The sequence below is a fragment of the Sus scrofa genome, chromosome 18 (assembly GCF_000003025.6).
Source record: "Sus scrofa isolate TJ Tabasco breed Duroc chromosome 18, Sscrofa11.1, whole genome shotgun sequence".
NCBI lineage: Eukaryota > Metazoa > Chordata > Mammalia > Artiodactyla > Suidae > Sus > Sus scrofa.
This window is the reverse complement of record NC_010460.4, coordinates 9,187,646-9,200,068: the sequence shown is the minus strand read 5'-3', so window position 1 is coordinate 9,200,068 and position 12,423 is coordinate 9,187,646. Positions and strand designations below refer to the sequence as shown.

At 49.3% G+C, this 12,423-nt stretch overlaps 1 protein-coding gene across 5 annotated transcripts in view; it reads right to left on the bottom strand.

The window, feature by feature from the left end:
* DENND2A (DENN domain containing 2A) overlaps window positions 1–12,423 on the bottom strand; it is a 124,135-nt gene that overhangs the window by 110,603 nt on the left and 1,109 nt on the right. The gene's annotated exons all lie outside the window — the stretch shown is intronic.

The window sequence follows — 12,423 nt, the reverse complement described above, 5'->3', positions numbered from 1 at the left end:
TTCATTTCCGCCACGTCACAACAGGAACTCCCTGCAAGTGACTTTTAAATATGAATCTGCATTCATGTAGCTGAAGCTGAGTGAACTGTAGTTATGAAGGAAATCAAAGTCCCCGCAACTAGGGCTTTGAGGTTGAGTGTGATCTGATCATTCCTTTTACGATACTGAGGGTCAAGAAGTCCCTTTCCCTTCCTGGGGAGACTCATCATGACATTGGAAGTGTTGGGAACATCTAAAGTCTTAGTAAAGCCATGCCATGAGACCTCGTCTTTCCAAGGACCATAAGCATTAGTAAGGAAGTTCTGTTGAACTCTTGGATGAAGTTAAATAGAATATGGTATCACAAGGTGTGCAGTTTCCAGAGTTCCCATTGTGGCTCAAAGTTGTGACTAACAAACCCAACCATGAGGAAGTGTGTTTGATCCCTGGCCTCACTCAGTGGGTTAAGGATTCTGCGTTGTCGTGAGCTGTGATGTGGATCGCAGATGCAGCTCCGATCCAGCGTTGCTGTGGCTGTGGTGAAGGCCGGCAGCTACAGCTCTGATTTGATCCCTAGCCTGGTAACTTCCATATGCCGTGGGTTCAGCCCTAAAAAAAAAAAGGAAGGAAGGAAGGAAGGGAGGAAGAAAGAGAAAAAAAGAAAAAAAGGTGTATAGTTTCCTTCTTTCCTTCCCAATAAAACCTCACTGAAAAAAGTCTGGCCTTACATTGGGATGGACCAATGAGAGGTTACTGTGGGTATATGAACAAACAAAGCAATGTATGCCTTTTTCAGTTCTTATTTTGGATCTACAATACACAAGAAAGCAGATCTCACATTTCTCCCGCACACACTGGCAGGGACACATGTGAAAGAAAAACATTTACAAGAGGCTACATTGTCTGGACCAAAAGAAGAGCTGAGTTGACAGTAGGAAAAGGACGGATGAATCCTTTTCCCATCCCTCTGTCTATTTATGGGAGTCATTTCCCTTCAGGAAATGCTGAGCCCCTTCTCCCAGGACCCTGTTGGGAATGACGCCTGCACTGGCTGACCCAGCCTTCCACATCCTACTTCCTGGCCTCAGCAGCTCTCCCCTCGTGACCCCGTCCATCACTGGGAACCCAGCCTACAAATGACAGTGCTTCTTCGAGGTCCTGGTCTAGTGTGGAGATTCAAAGAGGAAGGGAAAGCGAGATACACCATGAAGCTAGAAAAGCCCTTGGCAAGGAGAAGCTCCCAAATATGAACACAGGCAGGGAGCAGGGAGGAAGTCAGGGATAGAGATGACCACGCTGGGGCCCAGGAGTTTTGTGGCTCACCTAGGCTTAGTCACCTCTCTGGGGGTGGCAGAGGTAGGGACAGGACCTAAGATTCCTTTCACCATGTTTGGAGTTCATTCACCTCCTCCACACTCCTTTCTCTCCCCCAGAAATGTATAGATTCCCATTTTTATAAAGAAACCGTCCCAGAGAACCTGGGTGTACTAGTTACATGTTTTCTTTTTGGTCTTTTTAGGACCACACCTGTGGCATATGCAGGTTCCCAGGCTAGAGGCTGAATTGGAGCTGTAGTCTCAGGCCTACACCACAGCCACAGCCACGGCTCGGATCTGACATCTACATCCTCACAGATACCAGTTGGCTTGTTTCCACTTCGCCACAAGGGGAGCTCCCCACATATTCATGTTTGACGCCTCAAATTAAACTGAAACGATGGGGAGTTCCTGTCGTGGCTCAGTGGTAACGAATCTGACCAGCATCCACGAGGACATGGGTTCAATCCCTGGCCTCACTCAGTGGGTTAAGGATCTGGCATTGCCGTGAGCTGTGGTGTAGGTCGCAGACTCGGCTTGGATCTGGCATTGCTGTGGCTGTGGTGTAGGCTGGCAGCTACAGCTCTGATTTGACCACTAGCCTGGGAACTTCCATATGCCACAGGTGCAGCCCTAAAAAGACAATAAATAAATAAATAAATAAACAAACTGCAACAGAGAATGAATGGCTAACATGTATGGAACACTTGCTATCTTCTAGGCAAGATTCTACAGATCGTTCCACTGAATCCTCACACCAACCCTACTGCTGCCTCCCCTTTACAGATGTGGAAACCAAGGCCTGGAGAGATGAGCTTTTCCTAAGGCCACACAGATGCAGAATGAATCCAGGTTGTCAGATTCAAGTCCAGGCAGCCTGTCACCAACTCAAGTGCCTTGGGGGCAGGTACGGGCCTCCCCCTCCCAGATACAGACTAGCTACTCAGGGGATTGTTTTGACTGGGTTTGATTCAAAGTCCTGGGCACCTGTCTCTGCCCTCTCTCCTCTCCACGCACACCCTGGCGCCGCGACACTGCCTGGCCATGTCCTCCGCTTCCAGAAGCGGTCCTCAGGCTGCCACCGGGGGACTAGTTTTCCCCTCTAGAAGGGTTCCTCATGCTCCTTTAACCTGACCTCACTGAGCAGTAACGCTGAGGAGGGCGGGAAGGGCTTGCTGTGGGACCCGTCCTGGGCCCTGGCTTGGAAGCACAGGCCGCCGCAGAAGCAGCCCCTTGCAGGGGCTGCACCTGAAGGCCACGTTTCATCTGCTTCCCAGCAGCCCTCTCTGGCGCCAGCTGTGCCACCCCGACCTCCTCACTCCCCACCTCCTCTCCTTCTCGTCTTCCTGCTCTCCTCTTCTCTTCCTCCCCCTCAGACCCTTTCCCACCCTCTTTTTGCTGGCTTCTGTTCTCTTTCTTTCCATGAGCAGAGAGTTTCCAGCCTGGCTCCAGGCCAGCACATTTGGACAAAAGGCAGCAATCTTAGAGGGAGACGTCATCGCCCATCCCCTTTCCCGGGGCCAGCTCCGTGGCCCAGAGAGACAGAAGGGGGCTGGGGCTGCCCCCGCCCTGCTCCCGGTTCTGGGAAAGCACTTGAGAGACGGCAGATCGTGAGGGTTAAAAGCAAACAGACCCAGGTTCAAATTCCAGCTCTGCCACTTGAGAGCTATGGGACCTCGGGCAAGTGACTTTCCTAAGCCTTAGTTCTCCCCTGTGTAAAATGGTGACAGGAGTAGCACCTACTTTGAAAGGCAGTGGTAAGGCTTAACATGAGCTTGCACCTGTCAAGCGTCCAGCACAGTGCAGGTCCTAGAAGGTGTGCTCAAGGGAGTTCCCACTGTGGCTCAGTGGAAAGGAATCTGACTAGTATCCATGAGGATGTGGGTTCGATCCCTGGTCTCACTCAGTGCGTTAAGGATCCAGCATTGCCATGAGCTGCGGTGTAGGTCACAGATGTGGCTCAGATCTGGCATTGCTGTGGTTGTGGGCTGTGGTTCAAGCTGGCAGCTGTAGCTCTGATTGGACCCCTAGCCTGGAAACTTCCATATGCTGCTGGTGTGGCCCTAAAAAGACAAAAAAAAAGACAAAAAAAAAAATGTGCTCAACATAGCCGCTGTTATTACAAATTGAACTTCACTCAGCCAAATAATACAAGTAAAATACAGGACTTTGTTTTAATAATAACAGTAATAATACCACCACCTCGTCAACTCATCTGTAGGGCTGCCTTCCCAGCCTCAGTTCTTGGCAAGTGCGGTAAAGCTGTAAAACCTCTCGGAGTTATCACTGCGGTCGGTACAGTGTAATCTGCCTAAGTCGGTTGTGAAATCGGAAGGGAAGTGGACCCCCTTCCTTTCGCAGTAGAGCCAGGTGGTACCCATGCCAGACGTGCAAGGAAGGAGGCGGCCACCCGCATCACCACGGCCTGCTTGTCCTGGCTTCCCTCCCTTCCCACCCTGCTTTCTGGCCCCCTAGACGCTGAGGCCCCCGTTTCTGTCTGTTTACTATCTGTGTTGAGTGTTTTGTACTCAGAAGTTGTGCAATGCCCGGGAATGTGCTCAGTTTTATTTAGCTAACTTTTGAGATATGGGAAATGGTCTCTCCCCGATGCTTTCAATTAGTTAATCTGCGCCAGCATGGCGGGAAGTGGAATTAATCCATAAGATTCATCAAGGAGCTGAGCACAGGACTCCGTGGGAAGTGCAGTTGGGAAATAGATAAACATACAGAATGGTCCCTGTCCTAGAGCGAGGGCTGGAAGATGTGAACCGAATCAAACAAGGGCAATAAAAGATTGCGACGGCTCAGGGATCTAGCGGTGGTCCAGTGCTTGGGATCTGGTGCTTTTGCCAGTGCGAGCAGGGTTCAGTCTGGGAACCAGGATCCTACATCAAGCTGATGCACACCACAGCCAAAAAAGGAAGGAAGGGATGGAGGGAGGAAGGAAGGGAGGGAGGAAAAAAAAAAAGGTTACAATTGTTCAAGACAAAAAGACAGGATCAGTCCAGGGAAGACCGGACAACATGTTTAACAAGTCACAACATGGGAGTGGTTTAGGGAATACATCTGAACTGTGGTGATAAACATTAAGAAATAAGTGGAGTTCCCGCTGTGGCGCAGCAGGGAACACATCTGCTCACATCTAAGAGTATGGCAAAAGGACACCCCTGGAAGCACAGACTGAGGACGCAGCTAAAGAACCAGCGAGCAGGGACACCCTCGCTGAGGGGGAAAGTGAAGCAAGAGAAGAGAGTGAAGAATTGAGGTGGGGGGATTGCTCTTACTTTGCCCCATTATCCAGCTCTTGACTCAGCTCCTTTTTTTGTTCTTTGGCCACACCCGCAGCATGTGGAAGCTCCCAAGCCACGGATCCAACCCAGGCTGCAGCTGCAACCTGTGCCACAGCTACAGTAATGTCGATTATTATTATTATTTAGGGATGAACCCGTGGCACATGGAGGTTCCCAGGCTATGGGTCGAATTGGAGCTACAGCTGCCATCCTATGCCACAGCCACAGCCATGCAGGATCCTTAACCCACTGATCAAGGCCAGGGATCGAACCCACATCCTCATGTATACTAATTGGGTTTGCTACTGCTGAGCCACAATGGGAACTTCCATAATGGCCTTACTGTTGACCCTTTAATGGCTGGATCTGGTCTAGGAGGGGTCCCAGGGTTTGGGGACACTGGGAGCGACTATTTATCAACCAGTAGAAAAGCATTTCGGCGTTTTGACAAGTGGCACACATGTGTCAGCACACCAGTTTTATACTGACCGTGACCCGGGTCAGGAGCGTCGCTTACCCACCAACAATAAACTCAAGAATAACGAGAACAGACTACTACTCAGCCATAAAAAAGAACAAAATAATGCCATTTGTAGCAACTAGAGACTCTCATACTAAGTGAAGTCAGTCAGGTGAAAGACAGGAGTTCCCGTCACAGAGCAGTGGAAACAAATCTGACTAGAAATGATGAGGTTGTAGGTTCAATCTCTGGCCTCGCTCAATGGGTTAAGGATCCAGTGTTGCCGTGAGCTGTGGTGTTAAGCCAGCAGCTATAGCTCCAATTCGACCCCTAGCCTGGGAACCTCCATATACTACGGGTGTGGCCCTAGAAAATAAAAATTAAAAAAAAGGAAGGAGAAAGACAACTACCATATGATATCACTTATAACTGGAATCGAATATACAGCGCAAATGAACCTTTCCACAGAAAAGAAAATCATGGACAGGGAGAAGAGACCTGTGGTTGCCAAGGAGGAGGGAGTGGGAGCCTGGGGTTGAGAGATGCAGATGACTGCCTTTGGAGTGGATGAGCAAAGAGATCCTGCTGTGTAGCACGGGGAACTATGTCTAGTCATTTATGATGGAGCTTGATAATGTGAGAAAAAAGAATGTATACAAGTATGTGTAACTGGGTCACCATGTTGTACAGTAGCCAAAAAAAATAAATAAATAAAAGGTAAAAACACACACATAAAAAGAAGAATGAGAACAGTGAACTAGCTAGCAGCTGCATCGTGAGCCACCTGGGATAAAGTCTCTGGGGTTGGTTAGGGATGGAGGGCAGATCCCAGGGATGTGAGGAGGGGCTTGCAGACCCGCCCCTGGGGCTCTTCCGGGTGTTCTATCTCCCTATCCTGAAAAGCAGCAGTCTCCTCATCCTCCAGGAAACAGGCAGCCCCAACCAGGCTGTGTGTGTCTAGAAACGGCCTCTGATTCTTTTCCCAACCTCTCTCTGCTCTGTCCCAGACCAGGGATCCTGCCTGCCCTGCCTTCATGTGAAAGGAGAGCCTGAAAGAGGAGTCCCTCCTGGTGCTGGCTCTGCAGCGGTCCTGGAATCTCTGAGTCTCATTGCTTTGGAGGATCTAGGAGCCTCTGCTCTCTGGCGTTTCTCTATCCTGTTAGATACCTCAGTTCAGCTGGAGGGTAATAGAGCACAGGGCTCCTTTTTTGATGTCCTGGGAGCTGTGTATATTTGTTGATTGTCACAAACACAGATGATGAAATGGACCAGATGTAAAGATGTCAAGGAGACCAGAGAGTTATACTTGCCGTTGGGTGACCGCACGCTTCATTCCAAATCAGAACGGTTCTCAACTGCAGCTCAGAGTAGCAAGTGGAGAACTGCTCTGAGACCCCAGCGAGCTGGAGACGCTGCCCTGGCAGAAGCCCAGAGCACCAGCAAGCTCCTTGGGGAAGCTCCTCCATGTCTTCCCGGCCACCACCCTGACCACATCTGTGGCTGAGAAACTGTCCCACTATAGCTGCAGAGGAAGCAAGTCCTATCTCTCATATTGTCCCATTGCGCCCACCCGGTGATGGACTCTGCTCTCCAGGGCTGCTCCCTCAGCTAACTTTTCTAACCATGCAAGGTCAGTTTTAATCCTGATTTGCTGCATGATTCCATACAGATGCCTCACTGGGGGAGGCACAGCCTGTATTTCCCAGGGATGTGAAAAGCACAAATAAAGTCAAAGGAGGGTCCTGCCTTAATGGTTTCTATTTGCTAGTTGCAAAGGCAGTAGCTGTTTTCTCCATGGTGAGCAGGTGGTGGGGGTGGATGCAGGGCATGGGTACCAAGCTCCACTGATTCATTTAATGGAAGCAAGCTGACATGCGGCACCAGCTTGGCCACCAAGCCCCTCCTCCTTCCCTGGACTCAGGCCTCTACTCCAGGAAGGCCAAGAAGAGCTGGAGGACAGAGGGCTGGTCCAGCATCACGTCCCTGGGTCAGTGCACTTGGACCCGCAGGGAGAATGGATGGGCATGTGCAACTCTTTACCATGTGGCAGTTTGCAGGGACAGTCCCAGGAGAGGGCTGCTGTCTATCATGTCACAGTTTACCCTGAGTGCTCCCTTTCTCCGTTTCAGGGGTCCCACTTTGCGTATGTGGCTACCCTATCTATTACCCACAGAGGATTTGCAGAGAGCTTTATGCTAAATCAAATTCTGCCAAAAGAAAAAAAAAAAAAGAACGAAAGAAAATAGTTAGTTCCCGTCGTGGCCCAGCAGTTAACGAACCCGGCTAGCATCCACGAGGATGTGGGTTCGATCTCTGGCCTTAGTGGGTTAAGGATCCACGGTGCGGCCCTAAAAAGACAAAAAGACCAAAAAGAAAAAGGAAAAGAAAAAAAGAAATCAAATCCCACTCTTACTACATCGTCCCTTCTAAAAGCGAGGAAGTATGAGGGAGAAGCTGGGAGGCACCTTGGATTATTTCCCTGGCCTGGCTCTTATGTGTGACCCAGCCCACTGATCCCAGGTCTCAGCCACTCAATTATGTGAAATTGTGATTAAAGGGGATCAAGGTTGAGAGTTCCCATCATGGCTCAGTGGTTAACCAATCCGACTAGGAACCATGAGGTTGTGGGTTTGATCCCTGGCCTCAGTCAGTGGGTTAAGGATCCGGCATTGCCGTGAGCTGTGGTGTAGGTCACAGACGTGGCTCAGATCCCACATTGCAGCGGCTGCGATGTAGGCCGGCAGCTGCAGCTGTGACTGGACCCTTAGCCTGGGAACCTCCATGTGCTGCGGGTGCAGTCCTGAAAAGACAAAAAGACAAGAAAATAAATAAATAAAGGGGATCAAGGTTTTGGGAGCAGGCGCCACAGCAGTGGCAATGCTAAGTCCTTAATCGACTGACCCACTGGGGAACTCCAAAATTTTAAAGTATACTTCTTAAGAAATCAAAACAACAAAAGGAAATGCATTTGCTACTCTACTTGAACTGGTCTGACAAGCCTTCCTGATAAGACACGCAGATCTTGGAAGGCCCGGGTACCATGGAAGATCGGTCACAGTCACAGTCAAGGTCACAGCTTCCTGTTCTGTCCCCAAGCTCCAGCTCAGTCCTGCTCTGATCGCTTTCTGAAGGCAAGCAGAAAGCCTCCCGGTCCCCCAGTAGAGAGGGAAGCTAACCTCTCCCTAAGCTTGCTGCGAGGTTGACTCACCCTCTTCTTTCCCCAAGGCCGGGGGGAAAAACATAACTTGGCTTTCAGTAGTTCAGCCAGTTAGAAAGGGGGGTCCCTCGCACCTCCCTCTTTCAGCCGACCCCAGGCCAAGGGTGAACGTGTCAAAGGGAGGCCAAAGAGAAAGCAGCTCTGGGCTCCAGCTGGCAAAGGGTTTAACTTCCACACAAACTGAGTGGGGATGCATTTTTGCCCAAATCAGACAGTGATTTTAACACGAGGGTAAAAGATGACCTGACTCTGGCTTCCAGACATACTGCTTTTTTTTTTTTTTTTTAGGGCCACATCCATGGCATATGGAAGTTTCCAAGCTAGGGGTCGAATCGGAGCTGCAGCTGCCGGCTTATACCACAGCCAGAGGAACTCAAGATCCGAGCCACGGTCTGTGACCTACACCACAGCTCACAGCAATGCAGGATCCTTAACCCACTGAGAGGGGCCAAGGATCAAAAACACATCTTCATGGATTCTAGTCGGGTTCCTCATCACTGAGCCACAACAGGAACTCCCCCTACCTTTTAGACATCGAATGCAGAGAAGTGAGTTAACCCCTTCCCTGTGTTCCAGGCAGTGACTTGCCCTCCCCGTCATTAAAGGGGCAGATGTGCCTGTTAGTCCCTCTGTTGGGTGGCCAGTGCAGGGGTTTCAAAGGGTACCTGTGGAGACGGTCTGGTTCTGGTGGAGAAAGGGGCCATGCACACAGGAGACTGGGCATGACACAAGGCACAAGCAGGGGTCAGCCTGTGTCACTCAGGAGTAACTGTCACACATTCCATGGACCCTCAGGAAGCAAAAAAAGCAGGGCTCGATGCCAGAGATAGTGGAGGAGGCTGAGTCAACTTCACCCATAGCCAAAGAAGGAACAGCCTACAAAGTATATTTGAGGGTTGTTGGGAAAGCCATTGCGCCTCAAAGTATCTCTCCTATTATCCTGTCGGAGTTACTGAAACTCAACCATTAGAGATTCATCCCTCTGGACTGAGACTTTATGCATGTTAAATTGCAAACTATCTCACCCAGCTTCTTTTCAATCTAGAAGACATAAGTCAGAGAATACACGCACGGATATTAGGAGGAAGGTAGAAAAAACCAGAGCTCACAGGCTTAGCATTTAAGAAAGACCACTGGGTCACCATGCTGTACGGTAGAAAAAAAAATAATGTATTGGGGAAATAAAAAATAATAATAATTTTAAAAAAAGGAAAGCTAGACTTATGTGGGCTCCAGGAAAAAAGAGAAAGATGCTGAGGCTTTCCGTGCTGGCTAACGTGCAGCACTGCATACAACAGGATTAGACTAGACAGCTCTAACTGTAGAAGGCTTGGCATTATGCTTTTAGAATTTCAGCTCAAAAAAAAAGCTTCACACAAACACACACACAAAGCTTCACATAAATATGTTTGTTATCAGTCTTCCTTATTGCTATCTCTTCAAGACGGCTTTGGAGCTTGATGTTGAAGGTTGATTTCATCATGAGTAACAGGCTTCCAAATTTAAAAAAAAAATTTTGGGGGGGTCTTTTTTTAGGGCCGAACCCATAACATATGGATGTTCCCAGGCTAGGGGCTGAATTGGAGCTGCAGCTCCTGGCCTATGCCACAGCCACACCAGATCCCAAGCCGTGTCTGCAACCTTCAGCGCAGCTCACGGCAACGCCAGATCCTTAACCCACTGAGCAAAGGCCAGGGATCGAATCTGCATCCTCATGGATCCTAATCAGGTTAGTTACCACTGAGCCATAACAGGAACTCTTGAATTTTATTTATATTTTAAGGGATCCTTGCTTTTATAATCCAAGATTTCTGTCCCCTGCTGTAATATGCCCTCTAGGTGAATGTGAAAGCAGCCAGTCTCAACTTGGCTATATCTTAAAACCACCTGGGACTAAAAATACTGATGCCCAGGGCCCATTCGCAGAGATTATTTTCATGATCTGTGGTGGGACCCAGGCATCAGTTGTTTTAAAAATGTACCTTCCAGAGCTCCCGTCATAGCTCAGCAGATTTGAACCTGACCAGTATCCATGAGGATGTGGGTTCGACCCCTGGCCTTGCTCAGAGTGTCAAGGATCTGGTGTTGCCATGAGCTGGGGTATAGGTAACAGACATGGCTCGGATTCTGCATTGCTGTAGCTGTGGTGTAGGCCGGCAGCTGCAGCTCTGATTCTACCCCTAGCCTGGGAACTTTCATATGCCGAGGGTGCAACCCTAAAAAGACCAAAAAAAAAAAAAAGAAATAAAGAAAAAAAAAAGCACCTTTCAGCATTTAAATGTGTATTCTATGTGTACCTTGAGTTTAAAATGTTAAGAACTGTGGTGGCGGGTGGTAGGGCGTAGAACACCATATCTACTTGATATTAATTTAAGACTCCTACAGTTGGCAGGAAATGGCTTACACTTTGGAGGACACATAGGAATGCAGTGACATAGACTCTGCAGATTCGTCCCTCCTGCAGAAACCAGCGGGACAGCCTGGTTAGGAGATTTGTGACTAAGTGGAAAACCTCCGAGCCCTCACTCTCTGTTCTTCTGCAACGTTCCTTGTTTTGCGAAAAGCAAGCTCCCCGACCCTCCGTGACCTCGGCTGAAGATCTCTGGCTTCTTGAGTCCCACCCTTTCCCCACCGGGACAAGCAGGCTTAACTTCTGAGAAGCCAGAAGTAACATCAGTCCAAGGGCAGAAAGCCCTGGACCACTTAAGGGAAGTGGACTCGCCTAACGGAACCGAATCCTCAAGTGCCGCTCCCACTCTCTCCGACTCCCTTTGGTCAGGGTTTCCAGATGCCAACCTTCTCAACACCCGGCCCGACCAGGCCCCTTCTCCAGAGCAGTCTCAGCCCACCTGTCTACAGACCACACTCCTGCTTCGTGGCGGGGCTCTGCTCTCTACATGCATCACCGTAGGTATCACCTCCTCCTGCCCTTAAGAGAACACGGGCTCCTCCATAGAGGCTTCCTCGGGTCCTCGTTGCCCTGTATCATGCTGCCCACAAGCCTGAACTGGCACTCACCCCCCTCCCAAGGAAATTCAGTCCATCTCCAAGTCATAAGAGGAAGATGGTATGGGAAGACAGTCACGTGGAATTTTATCTACCCATCTTTTAACACTGATAACACAATTTTTTCCTATGTCATACTTTAGTCGTTTCACAAAGTTTCACATGACAGATTCCCAGTTGAGTTCAATTCCAGGAAAAAAATGCATCCTGAAAATGAATTTGTATGCTCTCTTGTCCACAACCCAAGACTGTGCAATCCTGTGTGTTTTTGTTTGTCTCTAAGTTGCCAGAAAATTTACAGCCAAATTCACTGTCCAAGTGTTGTAATCTGCTATGTTCAGGCCATTCAAAATATCTTTCTTTTTGCTTTGCTTTATTTTCTCCTGGGCTTTTCTGCAATCAAGTCTTCATTGAAGTTATCTGACCGTGTCCGAAAGGCTGTCACCAGGTCCCGACTCTTTTCTCTCTTGGATCTTTCCATCCCACTTCATCCTGCACTTAACTCCAGCCTGGGTGCTGCAAGGCCTTGGTGGCCTCCTCCTCTGAGCCTCCACCCAACAAGCAGAGGGAGATTTTTAAGTTACACGCTGATCCCGCAGCTCCGGCATCAGTGAGATGGCATCAGCGAGATCGTCCTTCCCTCTGGGAATTGCAATCATGTCACCACCCTCCCTCTTGGTGACTTTGCACATGCTGCTCCCTCAGCCTGAAACAACCCTCCCTGCTTTGCTTTGTTGGTGAAGAGGTGTTTTCATTACCTATTCTGCAGGCCTCCCCTGAGCTGGGTGGCCCTGCTCTGGGTTTTCCTGGTCCACAGTACTCACAGCTGAGCTAGATTTAATTTTTGTTTGACTCCTCAGCTAGGATGGTGAATGCCTGGAAGGAAGGAACACATCTTAGTGTCACCCTGTCTGTCCCTAACGCCCAGCATGGAGAGCTATGAAGTGAATGAATATAGGACCCAGGCACGGTTCAAATCTTCCTGAATAAAACAAATGGAGGCCAGCCATCTGGCAGGCATTTCACAGCCCTTCCTAAAATCAGTTACTATTTGCCCTTGACTTCTTATAGAACTCTGCTCAGCCTAGGCAGCCCACCCCCAAGCTGTTCTATGCCCCTCTTTTGGTGTGTTTGATACTTGATGACACAAGCAGA